Source organism: Pseudophryne corroboree, chromosome 3 (assembly GCF_028390025.1).
Source record: "Pseudophryne corroboree isolate aPseCor3 chromosome 3, aPseCor3.hap2, whole genome shotgun sequence".
In the NCBI taxonomy this organism is placed as follows: Eukaryota; Metazoa; Chordata; class Amphibia; order Anura; family Myobatrachidae; genus Pseudophryne; species Pseudophryne corroboree.
This window is the reverse complement of record NC_086446.1, coordinates 308652367-308678851: the sequence shown is the minus strand read 5'-3', so window position 1 is coordinate 308678851 and position 26485 is coordinate 308652367. Positions and strand designations below refer to the sequence as shown.

The window sequence follows — 26485 nt, the reverse complement described above, 5'->3', positions numbered from 1 at the left end:
TGAAGTTCTCTTCCAGTATACCTAAACGTGTCATCATACATTTCAGTGATATTATCTAACAAATTGGCGAGCGCAGAAATGTATTTATAATTCAACACACCTCTAGCGGTGCGAGTGATATCTAACGCGATTAGAAACTGAATCCCGGTGGATTCATGGATCATGTCAGAGGCCGGATGCTCTGTTCTTTCTATCAAGTGCCGTTTAACTACGTGCTCGTAATGGGTGTGAGTATAAGGAGTTTGGGCAACACGGTGTATGTCTTTCATTTTGTCATGTGATACAGTCATTACTTCAGGCAGTACTTTTCCAATATAACACAATCCTTCAGAGTTTGGGGCAAGCCACTTATACGCCTTTCTCCCGCATATGAAATATGCATCATCGGGGAGAACATATGGGACAGAGTAGGACATAACCATATTACACACCTTCCATGTGAAATCTCCTAACCCTAATTCTTCCATCTGCTTAGTACACGTATCAGGTTGTACGATATGTGCACAGTATCCTGGTGATACCTCTCCAACTCTCGTAATCCTATTTCCTAAGGTATACCTATACCGGAAAGATTTTCCTCTACTGGCTATGTGGCGTATAAGCTCTGTATCTGTAGGCATTCTATCTGCTCTATGCGAAAAAGTCATGGTTTGATTACTCCATGACACTTCCCAATTTCCCGGCTTTCGGGGATTGGAGATGTTAAAACATAATAGGGACCTATCCACATGGTATTGGTGGAGCTTCAAACTAGGAGGGCTGGAGATATTAAACCTCCTGTCCACCGGTCTCCCACCACTTAACTCAAGTACCTCCCCTAACGTTAAAGGAAATGGTACTAGCCCTGATTTGCTATGACCTTGAGGTACTTGAGAGCATACCCAACAATCTGTTTTATTTAACACACTACCCACTAAGGAGTGATAGTCACTCAATGGATGCCGGTCCATATGGATATTAAAACTGGATTGGTATTTCTTTATGCACCCATCCTCAATGACATTGTTACAGAGCCGACAGATACAGTTTTCTTCAGCTAACAATCCTTCACAATTCCTTCTATGGTCAATGCTATCGGATCGTTTTCTGATACTCGCCTTTACTTGTTGGTTAAGTTGTTCTTGGAAAACTACGCCTCCATCTCTGTCATCAGAACCCATTCCAGAACCCCTCTCGACCTCCATGGGACTCTCGCCGGAACAGACTGCTCTGGTCAACATCATGGTCAACAGGAAAATCCGGATCACAGTCTCTTGGGGCAAGTCCATCTTGTAGGAGGAAACGGAGAAGAATGAGAAGGGGGAAAAAATAATTTGAGGGAGAGGGGATGGGAAGGTGGAGAAAAACAATAAAAGGGAACAGGGGATCGACAACTGCTTTTGGTCTTGTGATTTTCAATGCTCAGGTGCCGCCTCAATCCTCCTGGAACAGACACTCCAGTGATACAACCTCTACCGTCTGTTCCTTATCACGGGGCCTCTCTGGATCAGCAACCTTTTTACAGTGGGACGAATGAACCCAAGTCTCTCTCTCAGCAACCTTCAATGCTGTAGTGCTAGTCAATAAGACCTGGTATGGTCCTTCCCATCTGTCAATAAGGCAACCTGAGCGTAGAAAATTCCGTATCATTACATAATCCCCAGGTTCAATGTCATGACAATTACTATCTGGTAAATCAGGAATCACTAACTTCAGATTATCATTTTGATTCCTTAACTGTTTACTCATGTTAATCAAGTATTTTACAGTCACTTCATTGTTACACTTCAAATCATCCTGGGGGTTAATCATAACATGCGGTTGTCGACCAAACAAGATTTCAAAGGGAGACAGATTAAGAGGGGACCTGGGAGTGGTTCTGATGCTGTACAGTACAATGGGTAAAGCTTCTGGCCATGTCAGTCCTGTCTCTGCCATCACTTTACTCAGTTTATTTTTAATAGTGCTGTTCACTCTTTCCACTTTCGCACTCGCCTGTGGACGGTATGGAGTGTGCAGCTTGCTATCAATTCCCATCAATTTACACATTCCTTGAAAGACATCACCTGTAAAATGGGTACCCCTATCACTTTCAATTATTCTAGGGATACCATATCTACATACAAATTCCTGCACAATTTTCTTAGCAGTAAACATAGCGGTATTTGTGGCCGCTGGAAATGCTTCGACCCAATTTGAGAAAACATCTATACAAACAAGTACATATTTCAAATTTCGACAAGGGGGTAATTGAATGAAGTCAATCTGTATTACCTGGAAAGGGCCGCCTGCAGGTGGGATATGAGATGGTTCTGTAGGTATTGCCTTTCCGATGTTCTTTCTCAGACAGGTAAGGCATGACATTGCTCTTTTACTCGCATGAGATGAAAATCCTGGGGCACACCAATATGCTCTTACCAACTTGCACATCCCTTCCTTGCCCAGATGAGTCAGCCCGTGAGCTGCCTCAGCTAAACATGGAAGGTATGCTCTGGGGGCCACTGGTTTACCGTGTCCATCCGTCCAGAGTCCTGAGGACTCCTGGCCATATCCTTTTGCCTTCCAGACTGCCTTTTCCTGTGTGGAACACAAATTTTGCATCTCACACAACTTCTGTGTGTTGATGGTATTAAATACCATCAGTTGTGTGGTGTCTGTCTGTCTGGGGGTAGCAGCTGCTAATTTAGCAGCTTCGTCTGCTCGGCTGTTACCAAGTGATACTGGGTCTTGGCTATATGTGTGTGCTTTACATTTGATAACAGCCACTCTGTCGGGTTCCTGTATCGCTGTTAGAAGCCTTTTTATGTGAGCTGCATGCGCTACCGGTGTACCAGCTGCCGTCATGAAATTTCTGAGGCGCCATAGGGCTCCGAAATCATGGACTACCCCGAATGCGTATCTAGAATCGGTGTAGATATTGGCTGATTTGCCCTTAGCCAATTCACATGCTCTGGTTAGGGCGACCAGTTCAGCAACCTGGGCTGAGTGAGGTGGGCCTAGCGGTTCCGCTTCTATGGTGCCTTGGTCATCTACGACTGCGTATCCAGTACACAAGTCTCCCGAGTCTGACTGTCTATGACAACTACCGTCCGTGTAGAACGTAAGTTCTACATCTTCCAGTGGGTTGTCACTGATGTCAGGCCTTGCGGTAAAATTTTGGGTCAAATATTCCATACAATCATGTGTGTCTTCCTTTGTATTAAATCCTCCTTCCCCACCACTCTCATCCTCCACCCTTTGTGCCTGTCCAGGCACACCTGGGAGATATGTTGCAGGATTTAATGCACTGCATCTCCTTATGGTGATGTTTACGGGGGCCATTAGTGCCAACTCCCATCTTGTAAACCGCGCTGATGAGACGTGCCTGGTTTGGGCAGAATTTAACAAGGCTGACACTGCATGTGGTGTATGAATTGTGAGGTTGTGACCTAGCACGACGTCTTCGCTTTTCGTTATTAGTAATGCTATCGCAGCAACGCTTCGCAAGCATGTGGGGAGGGATCGCGCTACCGTATCTAGCTGAGCGCTGTAATATGCTACTGGCCTGCTGGCATCACCGTGCTTTTGGGTTAGTACGCCTGCCGCGCAACCAGCACTTTCTGTTCCGTATAGTTCAAAGGGTTTCCCATAGTCTGGCATACCCAATGCTGGTGCCTGCGTTAGGCACTGTTTAAGTCTCTCAAATGCTGTCTCGGACTCGTCTGTATGCGAAATCCGATCAGGTTTGTTTGAGGAGACCATCTCCTGCAAGGGTAACGCTAGAATGGAAAACCCTGGGATCCAGTTACGGCAATACCCACACATTCCTAAAAATGTTCTGATCTGTTGCTGGGTTTGTGGCAGAGTCATGTCTCTAATTGCTTGAATTCTATCAGCGGTCAGGTGTCTCAGTCCTTGTGTTAGACAGTGTCCCAAATATTTTACCTTAGTTTGGCATAATTGCAACTTGTCTTTGGAAACCTTGTGTCCTGTGTCTGAAAGATGATACAGGAGCTGTTTCGTATCCTTCAGGGATGCTTCCAATGAATCAGAACACAGTAGTAGATCATCCACGTACTGTATTAATACTGATCCACTCACTGGTTGGAAAGACTGTAAACAATCATGCAAAGCCTGGGAAAATATACTTGGACTATCTATGAATCCTTGTGGTAATCGAGTCCATGTGTATTGGACTCCTCTGTATGTAAATGCAAACAAATATTGACTGTCAGGGTGCAGAGGTACCGAAAAGAAAGCGGAGCAGAGGTCAATAACAGTGAAAAATTTCGCAGTGGGAGGGATTTGCATTAGGATGACAGCTGGATTTGGCACTACGGGGAACTGACTCTCAACTATTTTGTTAATCCCCCTTAGATCCTGCACTAGCCGGTAACCCCTCCCCCCATTCTTTTTCACAGGGAAGATGGGACTATTGGCAGTGCTGGACGTTCTTACCAGAATGCCCTGTTGTAGCAAGCGCTCTATTACGGGATACACTCCTAACTCCACCTCTGGCTTCAGAGGGTACTGTGGGATTTTTGGAGCTATCCTACCATCTTTTACTTGTACAACTACCGGAGCTACGTTTGCCATTAATCCAGTGTCCTGTCCATCTTTAGTCCAAAGTGACTCTGGTATCTGAGATGTCATTTCTTCTACTTGGGAGGGAGTCCTATTTGTCATAATGGTATGTGACATTAATTTTGACGGGGAGTCTAACATGTCTCGCACTTCCTGAGCGTGATTCTCAGGTATGTCCAAGAATACACCTTCAGGAGTACAATAAATGACGCACCCCATTTTACACAGTAAGTCTCTTCCCAGGAGATTAGTCGGTGCCGATGCAGCCAGCAAAAAGGAATGCTTGGTATGTAAAGGCCCTACTGTAATCTCGGCTGGTTTGCTAACAGGGTAGTGCTGGACTACTCCCGTTACCCCTATGGCTGGAATTGTCTTACCAGTGGTTCTCATGCCCACTGTCGAATTTATCACTGATTTGGCCGCCCCTGTATCTACAAGAAAGTTTAATGATTTACCAGCTACATTGATTGCAATTTCTGGTTCACTCCCAGGACTTGCAATCAATTTTACTGGCTGCAGATTACAGGTATGGCCACACCCCTATTGGGTATGGTGACCTCCCTGAATCCCGCTGGCAGCAACTACTTGTGATGAAGTTAATTGGGAGCTACCAGAGGCTTGCCAGTCTCTGTTCGGGGGATATCTTTTTGTTTCCCCTGCATGTGGCTCATAACTCCGTTTCTGCGGACCCTGATCCCAATGTCGTGTATCGTGTCGTTGTCTAGGGGGTTGATAAGATTTTTGTATATTTCTCGATCTACAGTCTCGTGCAAAGTGTCCCTGTTTGTGACAAGAATAACATGTTACCACATTTGACTTACCCACAGGGTTTGGTGATATTAACACAGGCTGTTTTGTGGTCAAGGCCTGTATACTTACTGCCATTAACTTATCACCTTGTTGTTCCCTGTGTCTGGTGATGTTCCTATCGTGATCAATAGCAGCCTCTCTCAAAGTAGCCACAGACAGACCTCGCCAACATGGTTGTGTGGTCTGTACCCTAGTCTTTAATGATTCTTTTAAACCATCCATCAGTACCGATACTGCTACTTCTCGATGGTTTATGTTTGTTTTAATGTCCTCTATGCCTGTGTATTTTGCCATTTCTAATAATGCCCTGTGGAAATATTCTGCAGCAGTTTCTGACTCTTTCTGTCTAATGGAGAAAATCTTGTTCCACTTAACTACCGCTGGGAAATACTCTTTTAACTGTAAACTTATTCTTTTCACGTTGTCTTTGTTGTACACATCTGTAAGAGGTACATCCTGATCTAATCCACAGTCAGCTAAAAATTGAGTTGCGTCAACATTGGAGGGTAAACATGCTCTCAGCAATATCTGCCAGTCTTTGTTGTTGGGCTCTACCGTGTTACCTAGGTCTCTGATGTATTTTTGGCTGGCAACTAAGTCTTTTCTAGGGTCAGGGAATTCAGACACTATGGTCCTTAATTCCATTCGGGAAAATGGGCTATACATGGCAATGTTCCTAACAGGAGTGACTCCTGAAGTGTCTGTTTTCCCATTTGGAACTACTATTACCTTAACAGGATTAACTCTAACAACCTCATTCTGTGTAGATTCTACAGGCTGTGGTGAAATAGTTTCAGCATAGTGTATGGTGCCGTACTTACCCGTTGATACGACCTCACCTGTCCCTCCGCTAGGGGGCTTTGTTACTAATCTTATGGGTTGGGCCGTGCCTACTGTCGTTTCTGATATGGTGGCTGCTAGAGAGAGCGCCGATATTGTTGCCGATTCGTCTTCCTGATCACACTCCTGGGGAAAGTTCAAAACAGGGTACAACTTGCACGGGTTAATACTTGCATGGGTTAACTTATTAACATTATCCTTAACATTTATACAGTTGATAAGTGCCTGTTTGTTACCCCCTGATGCGTCATTCTCCGCAACCAATTTCTCTCCTGGTATGTATGGTGGCGGCGGGGCCGTGGCTATCAGTTTTCTGATCGAGCCAGATCCCGCCGCCTGAGCCAATCCTCTCTGTATGTCACCCTCCTGTTGCCACAACTGCAAATAATCATAATGCTTGATTCGTCTCTTTGCTGATTTAATGAGACATATCCTTCTCCTTAAATTCGTTAACACTTCTGTGCTGAAGCTACCTACTCTTGGGAATTTCTCCCCGTCATGTACTGTCATTCTCTCCCATTCATCACATAAAGCTTCTGTGTGACTTCCGTACTTTTCACACATTACGTACCTTGCCGACCCGACTGGACGGTTTATGGAATCAACCCGAACCGAGGTTGATCGCCCCCTTCCTGAACAACTGGCCCCCATAATTTGCAGGTGTTACGGACCCTTACAAGAAACCAAGATATTCACGATAGGTTGACGGTAAGGTTTACCGAGCACCTTACTCACTCTTCCCACGCCGACCAATACGACCTGATCACACCGATATGGTGCTGGCGTACTCGACCCAGGGCACCTATTTAACCTTTGTTTACTGGAACATGCGAGGGATATCCGCAGAACACTTACTCTTTCCAGTAAAGGTGAGGTTGTTGGACAATTCCTGAGTGACCAGCGAACTTCCCTTTGTAAAAATAAAAAATTACACAAATCACGTCAGAATGTACAAGTAGCGTTTATGACCTTCGTACACAAATAGTACCGGTCAGGTTTACTAATGCACACAATTACGTGCGGTACAATCGTTCAGCACATAAGCAACTAATCTTATGTACGGAGCGACCAGTGGAATCGAAAATTGCGGCTGCGAATTCCTTCAGCAAGAGCTTGTATGGCCTATATGGGTGTTGCACCAACCCTTTTAGGTGTTGTGCCTGTGGACTGTATAGCGGACTTCCTTGTCTGCTGTACCTGAACCTGCTGGTCTGCTATGACCTCCTGGTCTGTTACAGTATGACCTCCTGGTCTGCTATACTCTAATGCTCAAATTTTATGTTTAACCAAGGATGCCTCCCTAGCCACCGTGCATGTCACTTACACGTATGTACCTCACGAGAACTCGATGATTTCTTTTGGTTCAACCTCAAAATTGTATGTAAAAACACTCACTCACCACATGTACACTTTTGTTTCTATTTCTATTTCTGCGCAGAAATTTCTCTTTAGACCAGATGTGTTACAAATTAGGAGAAGGATCTATTAATTTAAATTTCGAATGTTAAAATAAATTTTCGCTATTTATCGCCTGATGCGCTATTTATCGCCTGTTGCGCTACTTATCGCCTGTTGCGCTACTTAAAAATCAACACTATCGTGTGACTTGAGTTACGTGGGCGTACCCAGACGCTCCGTTGCGTAATTTACGCTGCGTGCGTCGGCCTTTGCGTACGCGAGTCTCAGCCCTTTGTTAGAGACATGTGTACACAAAGCCAATGTCCACCGTAACACAACTAACACGTTTATCAATGTAGATGATCCTCGATCGTCTACCGCGCAACACACCAATCTCTCCTTTTACCTTTAGGTAGAGCTGCGTGTGCTTTATACTTTATCCCTTTACTTTTACACTTTAACTATGAAATAGCGACAACTCTCTTAGCACGTTTTATCAATTATAAAATGGCAAACAGGAGAGTGATATATGAAAATACACGAATGAAAAGAAATGCAGATATGCGTGCGTGTGTACGCAAGACAGAAATAAACAGTTTTAAAAGGACACTATCGTTTTGTTCTTACCTCCGGTCCCGGATTCCTTCAGCACCCTTTACTAAGCGAAGCAGACGCTTATCCGCACTACGAGGAATATGATCTCCCGCCCTTTGCTGCTGGATAATGTCTGCTGAAATTACCTAGTGCAGATATGTGAAGGACGGACGAGCCCCCAATTGATAAAGCTGAATATTTATCTTATATAAAACCCTTTATGAGGTCTAAGAACACTGTACGCTATTTACGTATGGAGTACCGTAAGGGTACGCTCGTTGCGTAACAATCGCTTAGCCGTGGTCGAGACGCTCAAGCGTCACGTTCGCTCACGGCCAAGAGATCACAGGCAGGCACGCTATTGGCTGTCGACTAACGTAATGGTTCACTATAGCGTAACGGACGCTGTATCGGGAGCGGGCTGCTCGAGCGATACAGACGCTCACGAGAATACGCTGTTGGTATCGGGCACACTTATAGGTGAGCGACTACCGTAATGCTACGCTATCAGCGTAGCGGACGCTCGAGACCACGAGGAGATCACGAGCGGCGCAGACGCTCACAATGTTAAACCTTTATATCTAAACCATAAACAATGTACTATGCTGTAAAACCTTTGTGTAGAGATAGGGTGTAGATGCAACCTAGTGTAACCTTATTAACTTAAAAGCTGTTTGAGCGTCACCGACGCTCTGAGAATACTAAACACTATAAGAAATACACAGATACCTGGGCTTAGGGTCCAACGCCTAATATATATATATTATGAATGATATACTTGCAAAAGAATTAATACAAATACAAATCATACACTACAATATAACATAGACTACCTAACCAGATAACTACACAGGAAATACAATACAATTACTATTTAAGGGAAAATAAGAGAGAAAGAGGAGAAGAGAGAGAGAGAGAGAGAGAGAGATTGGCCCACAATAACAAGAAGATCAATATGGTTGCGGAGAAAACTTACGCACAAAGGAAACGATCGCATGCGCCTCTGGACATCCAGCTCCCGATTTTCAGCAATGATAACCGTTGAAGAGTGAGAGCTGGATGTGATCGGCTTGTCTATTTATGCCCCACACACAATACAATTCAATGGTCCCTACAATCTCATTGTTCATTGGACACAGGAATTCCTCCTCGCATCATAACAAAAGGTCATAGGTTGATTCATACAGGTGGGCCGTGACTATTTCCAACAGCTCAGGTGGGAGGGAAACTGGGTTTCCCGCCGCATGGATAAGTAAGTGCAAATACAGTAAATGTTCATAAACTTCTTATGTCCATAACTATTCGCACGAGCGATTAATCCGCTTCAAACCAACACCGGAATATTGCTAATTAAATACTCTTCCGATGGGTACTAAACACCACTGTATTACTCCTGTCTGACCCTTCGTATCAAACAAAGAGGGATTTCTCTGTTCACGAACATTCTATATTAACCAAACTTTCAGAATCTATCAAAGGGACCATGATCTACAAAATACATTATATAGTGAAAATATGTAACGATTGAGTCGCACGCTACGATCACATAAACTCTACCGTAAATACGCATACCGTGCGCCTGCGGGTGCCCGCGACTGTGAGTATGCGCACGTACGGGAGAGCGTACGCATGCGCAGCACGGACCTGTGTGAGGTGCAAATATGGTAGTGTGCATAGAGATATTTTTCTGACTTTGACAGTCGCAAAGGAGCTGATTTTTTTTCTCTCTCATGGAACAGCTCAGCCTCGGTTTGCAGTGTGACACAGTCACTCCCTGCGCTTCGCGAGGCTGATCGCTCAGGCTGGAACTTAGGGGGAGCAGCTCATCTCACATGCTGTGAGAGGATAGGGGCGCTGATGCCGGCGGTGCAGTGACATTGTAGCGGCGCTGCTTATAGCTTCTCTTTCCCAGCCAGCAGCCAGGCACTGACTGTCACTCCGTAAGTCCGTGGAGCAGAGCCAGGTAAAACATATGCTGGGGGCAGCGTTGGTGAATGATGGTGCTACGCTGACTCTCTATGGGGAAGGGGGGGGAGGAGAATGTTGGTGCTGTGCCTGTCCGTCTGGGAAGGGTAGGGGGTTGCTGGGGGGGTATGATGTGCCCATGCTGTCTTTCTATGCAGGGAGGGGGGGGGGGAATGATGTGCCCATGCCGTCTCTTTATAAATTGTGGGGGGGGGGTATGATGTGCCCATGCTGTCTTTCTATGCAGGGAGGGGGGGGGGGAATGATGTGCCCATGCCGTCTCTTTATAAATTGTGGGGGGGGGGGGATGATGCCTTTCTATGCTGTCTTTCTATGAATGGGGGGGGGGGATGATGCGCCCATGCTTTCTTTCTATGAAGGGGGGGAGGGGGGGAATCAAAGCCGGCCATAGGCATAGGCAAACTAGGCAATTGCCTAGGGCATTTGATATGCCTAGGGGCATCGCAGCTTCTGCTGATTAAAATGATATGCGACTTGCCTATATTCTGTATGTAGCATTTCATATGCAGATACAGCCACAGTCTCACACAGTATATAGGCATGCTGCATATCATTTTAATCAGCAGAAGCTGCACGTGCATCCTAGCCACATAGCAATACAAATAAGATGCATTTTCATAAAAAAGGTGTGCCCGACGTTAGCATTGAGACAAGATTTATGAGGACACATCTGTATCCAGGCAGAGGCAGAGGTCACAGTGTTAGTTGCAGTGTGAGTGCTGTGTGCATGTGATTGGGTTGGTTGTGCCGTAGTGTTCGGAATATGTGTAAGGAGCATTATGTGTGTCATGTTAAAATGCATTAATAATGTGCAACATATGTGTAAGGGGCACCATGTGTGTCATTATGTGTATAAGGGCATTAATAATGTGTGGCATATGTGTAACAGGGTACTACTGTATGCGTGTCATTATGTGTATAGGGGCACTAAAAATGTGCAGCAAATGTGTAGGGGACATTATGTGTGTCATTATGTGTATAAGGGCATTAATAATGTGCGGCATATGTGTAAGGGACATTATGTGTAAAAGGGCATTAATAAAGGTTGTCATAATGTGTAAGTTGCATTATGTTTATAAGGACATTAATAAGGTGTCTCATATGTGTAAGGGGCATTACTGTGTGGAATGTGTGGCATTATGCGTATAAGGTGCTCTACTATGTGGCGTTGCGTATAGAAAGGGAACTACTGTGTCGTCTAATGTGAATAAAGAGCAATAGGGTGTGGTGTAATGTGAATAAGGAGCAATTCAGTGTGATGTAATGTGAATAAGGGTCTCTACTGTGAGGAGTAACGTTTATAAGGCAAAGTGATACTACTGTGGGATGTAATATGAATTATGGACACTATTGCATGATCATATGTGAATAAAGTTGCAGTACTGTGTGGCGTAATTGGAATTGGGGTTATTGCTTGGCCATGCCCCTTGCCAGCAAAAACACACCCCTTTTTGGGCTGTGCGCCAAAAGTGCAAACTGTTCCTATTTAAAATATATGGGGTACAAGGTCAGAGGCGGAACCAGCGGTGGTGCTAGGGGGCACCAGCCAAAATCTTGCCTAGGGCATCATATTGGTTAGGGCCGGCTCTGGGGGGAATGATGTGCCCATGCTGTCTCTTTATGAAAGGGGGGGGAGAATGATGCCGCTCTATGCTGTCTTTCTATGAAGGGGTGGGGGGGGGGGGGGGGGGAAGAATGATGTGCCAATGCCGTCTCTTTATGAAAGGGGTGGGAGGAATGATGCCTTTCTATGCTGCTGTTCAAATAACATTACACTGGCCCTGTATGCTATAAAAATTCAGGGGTGCAGTGAAAATCAATGTACACTGACCCTGTCTTGTATGCTGTAATAATTCTAGGGTGCAGTGAAAATCAATGTACACTGGCCCTGTCTTGTATGCTGTAAAAATTAGAGATGAGCGGGTTCGGTTTCTCTGAATCCGAACCCGCCAGAACTTCATGTTTTTTTTCACGGGTCCGAGCGACTCGGATCTTCCCGCCTTGCTCGGTTAACCCGAGCGCGCCCGAACGTCATCATGACGCTGTCGGATTCTCGCGAGGCTCGGATTCTATCGCGAGACTCGGATTCTATATAAGGAGCCGCGCGTCGCCGCCATTTTCACACGTGCATTGAGATTGATAGGGAGAGGACGTGGCTGGCGTCCTCTCCGTTTAGAATAGATTAGAGAGACACTTGATTTACTAATTTTGGGGAGCATTAGGAGTACTCAGTACAGTGCAGAGTTTTGCTGATAGTGACCACCAGTTTTATTTATAATCCGTTCTCTGCCTGAAAAAAGCGATACACAGCACACAGTGACTCAGTCACATACCATATCTGTGTGCACTGCTCAGGCTCAGGCCAGTGTGCTGCATCATCTATTATCATAATATCTATATATAATATTATATATATCTGTCTGACTGCTCAGCTCACACAGCTTATAATTGTGGGGGAGACTGGGGAGCACTACTGCAGTGCCAGTTATAGGTTATAGCAGGAGCCAGGAGTACATAATATATTATATAGTGAGTGACCACCAGACACACAGTGCAGTTTATTTAATATATCCGTTCTCTGCCTGAAAAAAGCGATACACACAGTGACTCAGTCAGTCACATACCATATCTGTGTGCACTGCTCAGGCTCAGGCCAGTGTGCTGCATCATCTATATATATTATATATCTGTCTGACTGCTCAGCTCACACAGCTTATAATTGTGGGGGAGACTGGGGAGCACTACTGCAGTGCCAGTTATAGGTTATAGCAGGAGCCAGGAGTACATAATATTATATTAAAATTAAACAGTGCACACTTTTGCTGCAGGAGTGCCACTGCCAGTGTGACTAGTGACCAGTGACCTGACCACCAGTATATATAATATTAGTAGTATACTATCTCTTTATCAACCAGTCTATATTAGCAGCAGACACAGTACAGTGCGGTAGTTCACGGCTGTGGCTACCTCTGTGTCGGCACTCGGCAGCCCGTCCATAATTGTATATACCACCTAACCGTGGTTTTTTTTTCTTTCTTTATACATACATACTAGTTACGAGTATACTATCTCTTTATCAACCAGTCTATATTAGCAGCAGACACAGTACAGTGCGGTAGTTCACGGCTGTGGCCTCCTTTAAACATTAGCCAGTGGATAAGCCTCATTACGGTTCTCTCCGCGAGTGGAACGCAGAGACTTCCGGCCAGCGCCACTTCCGCGGAGTGGAACGCATGGAGTTCCGGTCGGTGGAACGCAAAAGACGCGTCTCCGGCAGTTGCCCTTCTAAATCGTTAAAATCCACTCATTTAAGTAGCCGTGCGTTAGCGATAGCCACCGCATGTCCTGTGAACCCTGTAACGTTTTACCCAGTTGGTCTGAGTGAGTTATCTGAGAGGTGATAAGTTAATGAGAGACTTAATCTTCCTAATTGGCACTTCCTGTGGTTGATCCTTAAATAGTGCTCAGCTGAGGCTGAACTTTATGCAGCTTCCATTTGGCTCTGGACACTTGAGCAGTGAGTATGGTTCTCCTGCAGCTCCCTTCTGACACATGATTACGGTTGGTGATTATTTTTTTCCCTGTTGTGCCTCCTTATAGACTGAGTGTCTTACATATGCACAGAGCCCACAAGCTGCCATGAGCTATTTCTACATGTAACTAGGTATGATCTTTTCCTAAATGACGTTGTTAGTGTATTTTCTTATGGTGTAGTTACTCTGTTATTTATCTAATAGGTGACTACGCCTTGCAACCTTCCTACGTTATAGCCTTTTAACTTCATTATGTGATCAGGCATGTTGCCAACTCTAAAGGCCATTCCACGCATCTGAGTGATCTGGCATGTCGTCCAGGTAATCACTTGCCTATCTAAACAGATAGTCCTAACGGTGGAGGTGTCTCTTTCATCACACGTGGATTACTTCCAAGTATCTTTTTTACATATATAAAAAAACAGCTTTTTAATACGTTTTCTGGTTTTTGTGACAGTCTTCAGGGCCTGGGAGGCACTGGTGGTGTTGGTGTTGAGTAAATCTGGGTTCTTATACATATTAATTGTAACTGTTTCTGATTGTATAGGTGATTTAAGTGCCAATCTTGATAAAGGTCCACATAAGGACCGAAACGTCGATGAAATACGGCATCAACAGTGAACCCGAACAATAAAAAATATACTGAATTTACAAGTGACTTCAGAGACTAATTTCTGGGCGTGAGTGCACCTTCCACCTAGGTGGTTGTTGTGGTATATTGGTGGCCTCTCAGGTCATTAGGAGCACCCGCCGTCGTTATTACTTTTGATGAGAGTGCAGGACCTTCCAAGACTACATTTGTTCGAACTACTATACGCAGTTCCTACTTCCTGACACCCATCCAACATACCGGATTGGACTTCCTCACCGATCACCACCTTTATTTCCGGGAACCTTACATGTTTTGTTTGTCATGTTTAGTATGTTATTAATCTAATTGCTATACCTGTTTGAGTTTTCCAGTCTAAAGAGTGTTATGACTCAGAGCGGGGTATATTTGTTGGACGATGGCCTACTGGCCAAAGCTGAAACTGGTATAGTTTCATTTACGGATGAAGACACTGAAAAATTACTATTTGATAAATTAGAGTTTGAGGCCTTACCAGCCGAAACCCCTGTGGATTTGTTTTACAAAGTGCTTAAACACAGACAAAAAGAGGTTGATTTGACTTTACATGGTCAATTTTTGTCGGAATACCTCAGGAGAAAACAAATCCCCCGGGGTTTCCGTATCTCTAACGTTCCTACATTGGGTAGAAACAACCCTGTCTTCTGCAGCCGGTGGTGTGGAGTACTGAACAAATGTTCGCTTGACCTCATGACCCTGGTAGTGGAGGAAGTTGGCATTGAGTTAAAGAAATTATCTACTGAAGTGGATATTACCATCAAATCTCACACCACCGTGCTGCAGAATGACAAAACCCAAAATTGGATCGAACGTTTACAGACACAGGTGGACACTTATAAACGTGATCTAATTTCTTTTAAACGAAAAAAATTGTCCACTGTAACTAACGACTACCAAACGCATACTGTATACCGCTGGTTACTTGGAAACAATACTAGTGAACGTCAGAATAGACAATACACTAGGCGAAGGGCCCAACCGTTTGCCCATGAATTTGTTTCCTCCGCCTCTACCTCAGACACCGATTACTACGAAGGGAACAACGACTCCACTCGTTTTTTAGATCGAGGAGGAGAGGCCTCCTCTACCCGTTCCAGGGTTCTCAGAAGCGGCACAGACCGCACCCGAGGAGAGGGGGGTACCAAAAGAAGAGGGAGGAGGAGACAGTAGGTGACAATGTCTTTAATCTATCTAGCGTAGAACTGAGTCCAGCGGAAACTAAACTTCTTGCCCGAGGTTTATCTTTCGTCCCCACATGTAGAATTAATTCATTCCAACAAACTATAGATCAGTATAAATTTGGCCGCTCCCTCCGTCTGCGGGAGTTCTTTGCTAACAAATCCACTAATAAAGAGATACCTCAATTTAGACCCAAATCGACATTCGATCCTCCATCCTCTAATCCCAGCATCAAAACCTATTTACGGTTAGTCCAAAGAGACTCTGAGAGCTCACCTCCCAAAAGGATGTTTGATAACCTGTCCATAGCCGAGAGGAAAGCATTAAAAACTTTAAAGGATTCTCCCCATATAGTCATCCGCCCAGCGGATAAGGGAGGAGCAATAGTCGTCCAAGATTGGACAGACTATGACATGGAGATCAACCGACAATTAGCAGATGACATGACCTATCAGAAATTAACCACCAATCCGGTTCCTAAAATTAAATCTAAAATCGATCAATTTCTGAAGTTAGGTTTTGAGCAGGGCTACATAAGTGAAGACACATTAAAATATTTGACCATCAATTCACCCAGGTGTCCTATCCTATACACTCTGCCCAAAATTCATAAGACATTAGTTCACCCTCCCGGCAGACCCATTATTGCCGCGGAAGGCTCTCTGTTACAGCCAATTGCTGTCTTTATTGACAGTATCCTACAGCCTTTGGTATTAAAAACTGATAGCTATTTAAAGGACACTGGGGATTTCCTCACACACCTACGGACATTTACCCGTCTTAGTGAAGGCACTCTTCTGGCTACTATGGATGTGGGGTCTCTTTATACCGTCATACCACACCACTTAGGTTTGGATGTTATTCGTCAATTTCTTTCCAACAGTCCCTGCAAAGATTACCCTACTGAGTTTGTGTTGGAACTGACCTCATTGGTTCTTACGTGCAACCACTTTATGTATAAAAATGATTATTTTCTTCAAATCGCCGGAACCGCGATGGGGTCCAATTTGGCCCCCGCCTACGCTAATCTGTTCATGGCGCACTATGAACATACGTACCTGTTACCTAGGTATGGGCATAAGATTGCCTTCTTTAAACGGTACATTGATGACGTCTTCTTGCTGTGGGAGGGTACCGAGTCTGAGTTTCTTGACATGGTGAACCAATTGAATGCTTTGGATAATCCTATCAAGTTCACATACACAGTATCGGCTACCAACATTACTTTCCTGGATGTCAGTATCACCAGAAATGGTGACCGACTGGACACCTCGTTGTACCGTAAACCCACGGATCGCAATCTGACCTTGCATGCAAGCAGCCACCACCCCCCAGCCCTCAAGGAAGGATTGCCCATATCCCAGTACCTCAGAGCCATGAGGATCAATTCCAACGCAGCACTCAAAGATCAACAATGTAACGAGATTACTTCTCGCTTTCTGGAGCGAGGGTACACCAGTAGTGTACTTACTCGCTGTCTTAATAAAGCAAACAGCATTTTTCATGGACAACAGGTTAAAAACCCCATTCGTAATAATCGGATGATTTGTTCCACTCAGTATGATGGTTCCACAAGTGCAACCAGAAAGGCCCTACGGAAACATTGGCCAATAATAGCCACCGACAATAGTTTGCCTTTTCTTAAAACACCTGCTCCTATGGTTGCATACAAACGAGGGGCCAACCTAAAGCAATTACTAATGAGACCCACGATTTTCCCTGAACAGAACACATCTCAAATCCAGCTTATGCAAGCCAAACCTGGCAGTTTTTCTTGCGGGGGGTGCACAACGTGCAGATCTATGATCACTGGTCCTTTTTTGTATCACCCACACACAGGGAAAAAAATCTTCATCAGATATCATCTCCACTGTCGACTGGATCATGTCGTCTACCTTCTAAAGTGCCCATGTGGGTTATGTTATGTCGGATTAACTGCGCGTCCCTTTCGCGACAGGATGGCAAACCATCGGTCATCCATACACACTGCCCTCAATGTGGGCTTTTCTGACAAACCGGTAGCACGGCACTTTTTGTCAGTTAGACATCAAGTATCTGCCCTGAAGTGTCAGCTGATTGACTGGGTGCCGCCACCTGTTAGTGGAGGCGATCGCACCTTGTTACTTAAACAGAAGGAAAGCTTTTGGATACACAAACTCAATACAGTGTCACCAAGGGGCCTCAATGAGGCCAACCCCCTTAATATCTTTCTTTAGAATTTCATTTTGCCATCGTTGATTGGATATCTTGGAACACACCTTGTACGTTTCAGGGACATAGGGCACTGTGATGCAATCAGCATATACAGGCTGGGTCTCGATTTGTGTTTTATATGTTCTATGTTCTATATTTTTTTCATTTATGTATGTTCTTTTTACGTATAGAGATTAAGAAAGTAAGGACAGTTATTTACACGTCCTTGCTTATGTTTTTTATATATATTTTTCTGTTGATTCCCGGAGCCTTCCCAGGTCCTATACTAGTCACGAGGGCTCACCAATTTCAATGACCACACCACCCATTATTCCCTTTTATTATTTAAAATCTTTTACTACATTATATCAATGTATTACTATAAAGATATTATACTCATATCAGTATTCAATATGCCTTTGTTGATCAGATATACGTTAGTTTGTATGCATAGGGTGAGTTGTGGTCATTTGATTTGGTGCCCTCCTATCTGTCTTTTTTGACATTTTACATTATGGATTATTATTTACATTTGCACTCTTTTTCTGTGGTGACTGACAGGCTACACATAGGTTAATCCAGGATTATACGTGAGGTGACCTTCGGTATACCTCCGAGTCCCTGTAAGCTATGAGTGGACCTGTACATTGAAGATTCCACCCGGGGGAGTGTTCATTTTCTGTGAACGCCCCCCTCTAGGTTGTACACCTCCTTTAAACATTAGCCAGTGGATAAGCCTCATTACGGTTCTCTCCGCGAGTGGAACGCAGAGACTTCCGGCCAGCGCCACTTCCGCGGAGTGGAACGCATGGAGTTCCGGTCGGTGGAACGCAAAAGACGCGTCTCCGGCAGTTGCCCTTCTAAATCGTTAAAATCCACTCATTTAAGTAGCCGTGCGTTAGCGATAGCCACCGCATGTCCTGTGAACCCTGTAACGTTTTACCCAGTTGGTCTGAGTGAGTTATCTGAGAGGTGATAAGTTAATGAGAGACTTAATCTTCCTAATTGGCACTTCCTGTGGTTGATCCTTAAATAGTGCTCAGCTGAGGCTGAACTTTATGCAGCTTCCATTTGGCTCTGGACACTTGAGCAGTGAGTATGGTTCTCCTGCAGCTCCCTTCTGACACATGATTACGGTTGGTGATTATTTTTTTCCCTGTTGTGCCTCCTTATAGACTGAGTGTCTTACATATGCACAGAGCCCACAAGCTGCCATGAGCTATTTCTACATGTAACTAGGTATGATCTTTTCCTAAATGACGTTGTTAGTGTATTTTCTTATGGTGTAGTTACTCTGTTATTTATCTAATAGGTGACTACGCCTTGCAACCTTCCTACGTTATAGCCTTTTAACTTCATTATGTGATCAGGCATGTTGCCAACTCTAAAGGCCATTCCACGCATCTGAGTGATCTGGCATGTCGTCCAGGTAATCACTTGCCTATCTAAACAGATAGTCCTAACGGTGGAGGTGTCTCTTTCATCACACGTGGATTACTTCCAAGTATCTTTTTTACATATATAAAAAAACAGCTTTTTAATACGTTTTCTGGTTTTTGTGACAGTCTTCAGGGCCTGGGAGGCACTGGTGGTGTTGGTGTTGAGTAAATCTGGGTTCTTATACATATTAATTGTAACTGTTTCTGATTGTATAGGTGATTTAAGTGCCAATCTTGATAAAGGTCCACATAAGGACCGAAACGTCGATGAAATACGGCATCAACAGTGAACCCGAACAATAAAAAATATACTGAATTTACAAGTGACTTCAGAGACTAATTTCTGGGCGTGAGTGCACCTTCCACCTAGGTGGTTGTTGTGGTACATACTAGTTACGAGTATACTATCTCTTTATCAACCAGTCTATATATTAGCAGCAGACACAGTACAGTGCGGTAGTTCACGGCTGTGGCTACCTCTGTGTCGGCACTCGGCAGCCCGTCCATAATTGTATACTAGTATCCAATCCATCCATCTCCATTGTTTACCTGAGGTGCCTTTTAGTTGTGCCTATTAAAATATGGAGAACAAAAATGTTGAGGTTCCAAAATTAGGGAAAGATCAAGATCCACTTCCACCTCGTGCTGAAGCTGCTGCCACTAGTCATGGCCGAGACGATGAAATGCCAGCAACGTCGTCTGCCAAGGCCGATGCCCAATGTCATAGTACAGAGCATGTCAAATCCAAAACACCAAATATCAGTAAAAAAAGGACTCCAAAACCTAAAATAAAATTGTCGGAGGAGAAGCGTAAACTTGCCAATATGCCATTTACCACACGGAGTGGCAAGGAACGGCTGAGGCCCTGGCCTATGTTCATGGCTAGTGGTTCAGCTTCACATGAGGATGGAAGCACTCAGCCTCTCGCTAGAAAAATGAAAAGACTCAAGCTGGCAAAAGCAGCACAGCAAAGAACTGTGCATTCTTCGAAATCCCAAATCCACAAGGAGAGTCCAATTGTGTCGGTTGCGATGCCTGACCTTCCCAACACTGGACGTGAAGAGCATGCGCCTTCCACCATTTGCACGCCCCCTGCAAGTGCTGGAAGGAGCACCCGCAGTCCAGTTCCTGATAGTCAGATTGAAGATGTCAGTGTTGAAGTACACCAGGATGAGGAGGATATGGGTGTTGCTGGCGCTGGGGAGGAAATTGACCAGGAGGATTCTGATGGTGAGGTGGTTTGTTTAAGTCAGGCACCCGGGGAGACACCTGTTGTCCGTGGGAGGAATATGGCCGTTGACATGCCAGGTGAAAATACCAAAAAAATCAGCTCTTCGGTGTGGAGGTATTTCACCAGAAATGCGGACAACAGGTGTCAAGCCGTGTGTTCCCTTTGTCAAGCTGTAATAAGTAGGGGTAAGGACGTTAACCACCTCGGAACATCCTCCCTTATACGTCACCTGCAGCGCATTCATAATAAGTCAGTGACAAGTTCAAAAACTTTGGGTGACAGCGGAAGCAGTCCACTGACCAGTAAATCCCTTCCTCTTGTAACCAAGCTCACGCAAACCACCCCACCAACTCCCTCAGTGTCAATTTCCTCCTTCCCCAGGAATGCCAATAGTCCTGCAGGCCATGTCACTGGCAATTCTGACGAGTCCTCTCCTGCCTGGGATTCCTCCGATGCATCCTTGCGTGTAACGCCTACTGCTGCTGGCGCTGCTGTTGTTGCCGCTGGGAGTCGATGGTCATCCCAGAGGGGAAGTCGTAAGCCCACTTGTACTACTTCCAGTAAGCAATTGACTGTTCAACAGTCCTTTGCGAGGAAGATGAAATATCACAGCAGTCATCCTACTGCAAAGCGGATAACTGAGTCCTTGACAACTGTGTTGGTGTTAGACGTGCGTCCGGTATCCGCCGTTAGTTCACAGGGAACTAGACAATTTATTGAGGCAGTGTGCCCCCGTTACCAAATACCATCTAGGTTCCACTTCTCTAGGCAGGCGATACCGAGAATGTACACGGACGTCAGAAAAAGACTCACCAGTGTCCTAAAAAATGCAGTTGTACCCAATGTCCACTTAACCACGGACATGTGGACAAGTGGAGCAGGGCAGGGTCAGGACTATATGACTGTGACAGCCCACTGGGTAGATGTATGGACTCCCGCCGCAAGAACAGCAGCGGCGGCACCAGTAGCAGCATCTCGCAAACGCCAACTCTTTCCTAGGCAGGCTACGCTTTGTATCACTGCTTTCCAGAATACGCACACAGCTGAAAACCTCTTACGGCAACTGAGGAAGATCATCGCGGAATGGCTTACCCCAATTGGACTCTCCTGTGGATTTGTGGCATCGGACAACGCCAGCAATATTGTGTGTGCATTAAATATGGGCAAATTCCAGCACGTCCCATGTTTTGCACATACCTTGAATTTGGTGGTGCAGAATTTTTTTAAAAACGACAGGGGCGTGCAAGAGATGCTGTCGGTGGCCAGAAGAATTGCGGGACACTTTCGGCGTACAGGCACCACGTACAGAAGACTGGAGCACCACCAAAAACTACTGAACCTGCCCTGCCATCATCTGAAGCAAGAAGTGGTAACGAGGTGGAATTCAACCCTCTATATGCTTCAGAGGTTGGAGGAACAGCAAAAGGCCATTCAAGCCTATACAATTGAGCACGATATAGTAGGTGGAATGCACCTGTCTCAAGCGCAGTGGAGAATGATTTCAACGTTGTGCAAGGTTCTGATGCCCTTTGAACTTGCCACACGTGAAGTCAGTTCAGACACTGCCAGCCTGAGTCAGGTCATTCCCCTCATCAGGCTTTTGCAGAAGAAGCTGGAGACATTGAAGGAGGAGCTAACACGGAGCGATTCCGCTAGGCATGTGGGACTTGTGGATGCAGCCCTTAATTCGCTTAACAAGGATTCACGGGTGGTCAATCTGTTGAAATCAGAGCACTACATTTTGGCCACCGTGCTCGATCCTAGATTTAAAGCCTACCTTGGATCTCTCTTTCCGGCAGACACAGGTCTGCTGGGGTTGAAAGACCTGCTGGTGACAAAATTGTCAAGTCAAGCGGAACGCGACCTGTCAACATCTCCTCCTTCACATTCTCCCGCAACTGGGGGTGCGAGGAAAAGGCTCAGAATTCCGAGCCCACCCGCTGGCGGTGATGCAGGGCAGTCTGGAGCGACTGCTGATGCTGACATCTGGTCCGGACTGAAGGACCTGACAACGATTACGGACATGTCGTCTACTGTCACTGCATATGATTCTCTCAACATTGATAGAATGGTGGAGGATTATATGAGTGACCGCATCCAAGTAGGCACGTCACACAGTCCGTACTTATACTGGCAGGAAAAAGAGGCAATTTGGAGGCCCTTGCACAAACTGGCTTTATTCTACCTAAGTTGCCCTCCCACAAGTGTGTACTCCGAAAGAGTGTTTAGTGCCGCCGCTCACCTTGTCAGCAATCGGCGTACGAGGTTACATCCAGAAAATGTGGAGAAGATGATGTTCATTAAAATGAATTATAATCAATTCCTCCGCGGAGACATTGACCAGCAGCAATTGCCTCCACAAAGTACACAGGGAGCTGAGATGGTGGATTCCAGTGGGGACGAATTGATAATCTGTGAGGAGGGGGATGTACACGGTGATATATCGGAGGGTGAAGATGAGGTGGACATCTTGCCTCTGTAGAGCCAGTTTGTGCAAGGAGAGATTAATTGCTTCTTTTTTGGGGGGGGTCCAAACCAACCCGTCATATCAGTCACAGTCGTGTGGCAGACCCTGTCACTGAAATGATGGATTGGTTAAAGTGTGCATGTCCTGTTTTGTTTATACAACATAAGGGTGGGTGGGAGGGCCCACGGACAATTCCATCTTGCACCTCTTTTTTCTTTTCTTTTTCTTTGCATCATGTGCTGATTGGGGAGGGTTTTTTGGAAGGGACATCCTGCGTGACACTGCAGTGCCACTCCTAGATGGGCCCGGTGTTTGTGTCGGCCACTAGGGTCGCTAATCTTACTCACACAGCTACCTCATTGCGCCTCTTTTTTTCTTTGCGTCATGTGCTGTTTGGGGAGGGTTTTTTGGAAGGGACATCCTGCGTGACACTGCAGTGCCACTCCTAGATGGGCCCGGTGTTTGTGTCGGCCACTAGGGTCGCTAATCTTACTCACACAGCTACCTCATTGCGCCTCTTTTTTTCTTTGCGTCATGTGCTGTTTGGGGAGGGTTTTTTGGAAGGGCCATCCTGCGTGACACTGCAGTGCCACTCCTAGATGGGCCCGGTGTTTGTGTCGGCCACTAGGGTTGCTAATCTTACTCACACAGCTACCTCATTGCGCCTCTTTTTTTCTTTGCGTCATGTGCTGTTTGGGGAGGGTTTTTTGGAAGGGACATCCTGCGTGACACTGCAGTGCCACTCCTAGATGGGCCCGGTGTTTGTGTCGGCCACTAGGGTCACTTATCTTACTCACACAGCGACCTCGGTGCAAATTTTAGGACTAAAAATAATATTGTGAGGTGTGAGGTATTCAGAATAGACTGAAAATGAGTGTAAATTATGGTTTTTGAGGTTAATAATACTTTGGGATCAAAATGACCCCCAAATTCTATGATTTAAGCTGTTTTTTAGTGTTTTTTGAAAAAAACACCCGAATCCAAAACACACCCGAATCCGACAAAAAAAATTCGGTGAGGTTTTGCCAAAACGCGTTCGAACCCAAAACACGGCCGCGGAACCGAACCCAAAACCAAAACACAAAACCCGAAAAATTTCAGGCGCTCATCTCTAGTAAAAATACAGGGATGCTGGCACTGTCCTTGGTTGCGATTTCTAGGCCTGACCTTCACAACACTGTATGGGAAGAGGAGACTCCTACCACCATTTGCATGCACCCTGCAAGTGCTGGGAGGAGCACCACCAGTCCAGTTGCTGACATTGAGATTGAGGATGTCACTGTAGAAGTACACCAGGATGAGGAGGATATGGGTGTAGCTGGCACTGCGGAGGATGTTGACGATGAGAATTCTGATGGTGATGTGGTTTGTTTGAATAAAGCATCAGTGGAGACAGTTGTGCCTGGGCAAAATACAAAAAAAAAACCTCTTCGGTGTGGGACCCGTTGTACGGGTACAAAGCGGATCGTTGCTGAGCGATGGATTTAATGAAGAATCCATTCGCACAGCCAATCGCAAAGAGATTGACAGGAAGAGGGCATTTGTGGGTGTCAACTGACCGTTTTCAGGGAGTGTTTGTAAAAACTCAGGCGTGTCCAAGCGTTTGCAGGGCGGGTGTCTGATGTCAGTTCCGGGACCAAAAAGACTGAAGTGATCGCAAGGGCTGTGTAAGTCCAGAGCTACTCAGTAACTGCAAAAACGTTTTCGTCCCGCTCGGCTGCACACGCGTTCGCACACTTGCAAAGCAAGAATACACTGCCCCGTGGGCGGCGACTATGCGTTTGCACGGCTGCTAAAAGTAGCTAGCGAGGAATCAACTCGAAATCCCCCCCATGGTTCTGCCTGCTGCTGCGATCAACTCTGAATTACGCCCAGTATTGCGAGGTGTTCAGAACAGACTGGAAATGAGTGGAAATTGATGTTATTGAGGTTAATAATACCGTAGGATCAAAATTACCCCCAAATTCTGTGATTTTAGCTGTTTTGTGTGTTGGTTTTTTTCAAAAATCATCCAGATCCAAAACTAAAACACGAAAGGGTGATTTTGGCAAAACCAATCCTGATCCAAAACACGAGCATGGAACCAGAACCAAAACACAAAACACGAAAAGCGCCCGCCGCACATCTCTACTAAAAACACCTGTCCCATTCATATAAAGTCCCCATATACCTGTCCCATACCTTGTACTCTAATTTTCTGCATTTTGCATTTTTTCACCCAAAAAAATCACGTCATTATTGGCCAAATAAAAATAATTAGTCATTAAGGACAGTGTCAAAGTGTTCTGAACCAAGTATTTACATTTTTACCTTACAATAGGGATTTTCCTACAATTTGCACCTGCTCAGGAGGCGGTGAAAATAAATCCCTGTTAAAACCTATAGAGAATTATCGTGAGTAAAGTTTTAATAATTGGATAAGTCTGTTTTCAAGAGGGGTGTTAATAGCCCATTTTTTGTGTAAAAACAGGATATCGCAGCTAATTGAATCTCCCCTATATAACAATTTTATTACAGCGCTGGTGAATAATATGAATCCAATAAAAATAATTAAAAAAAATTATATATACTATAATTCAAAATAGTCAAAGCATAAAATAAAATTAGAACAATAAAATAAATATAAATAAAACAAAATGGTTACATCATAAACTCCCAGTAATTCATATATAATATATAGCCATGGATATAAAGCTGCATGAATTAGGCTGCATCAGGGGTGTTTTAAGAGAGATGTGGACATGCGTGCAGCCTCCGTTGTGGGCCCCCTCCTCTCCAGTAGCTAGTACACACTGGCATAATGCCAGAATCTGCTGCGCCTTGTTTCCAGGGATATCTCCATTGCGCATGTGCAAATCGCTCAGAAATGGCTGCGGCGGCCATTTTCCAAGTGATTTGTGCCCGCCTTGGGACTCCAGGTGGATAAGTATACTATATGGGTGCAGTGTTTGCCGTGTGGTCCCCCCGGACCTAGGGGCCTGTGTGCACCGCACACACTACACCCATTATAGAAACACCAGGCTGAATGATCTGGAGTATAATACATATCAGGGTCTTGCTATTTTCTGGAAAAGTAGTAATGTAGGTAGCAACAGTTGGGACAGCCCAAGAAAATGAGCTCATTGTTAATATCTGAAGGTCTAGTGATTAGGAGGTTTAAATGCATCTTCCAAATGTATGTTGGGTCTTATTCAGATGAATAAACGCATATTTGTCGAGGTGGACCTCTGCATCCTCTCATCCTGCTTCTCTACTACCTCTCCTCTTGATCCTTTACCCTCACAAATAAGTAAAGCTTTGTCTCTGGTGCTCATCCCTACCTTAACTAACATCTGTAATCTCTCTCTCTCTACTGGTATTTTTCCTTCACTCTTCAAGCATGCAGTGATTACTCCCATTTAAAAAACAAAACAAAATTCTGACCCTAAAGCTCTCTCAAACTATCGCCATATCTCTCAGCTCCCTTGTCTTTCTAAGCTACTTGAAAGACTTGCCTACACTCGACTCACACACTTTCTTAACTCATACACTTTATTGGACCCACTTCAGTCAGGCTTCCAATCCCAACACTCCACAGAGACAGCACTGACTAAAGTGGTTAATGATTTGGTCACTACGAAGTCTAAAGGCCATTACTCACTACTT

The 26485-nt window shown here is 45.0% G+C and overlaps 2 long non-coding RNA genes across 2 annotated transcripts; both read left to right on the top strand.

Annotated features, from left to right (window-relative positions):
• Positions 1 to 13664: 13664 nt before the first annotated feature.
• Positions 13665 to 14329, top strand: LOC135057732 (uncharacterized). Its single transcript, XR_010244330.1, has 4 exons — positions 13665 to 13687; positions 13771 to 13834; positions 13908 to 14024; positions 14251 to 14329. It is a non-coding gene; the product is annotated as an uncharacterized LOC135057732 (long non-coding RNA).
• Positions 14330 to 18772: 4443 nt separating this feature from the next.
• On the top strand, positions 18773 to 19437 carry LOC135057731 (uncharacterized). Its single transcript, XR_010244329.1, has 4 exons — positions 18773 to 18795; positions 18879 to 18942; positions 19016 to 19132; positions 19359 to 19437. It is a non-coding gene; the product is annotated as an uncharacterized LOC135057731 (long non-coding RNA).
• Positions 19438 to 26485: the final 7048 nt, after the last annotated feature.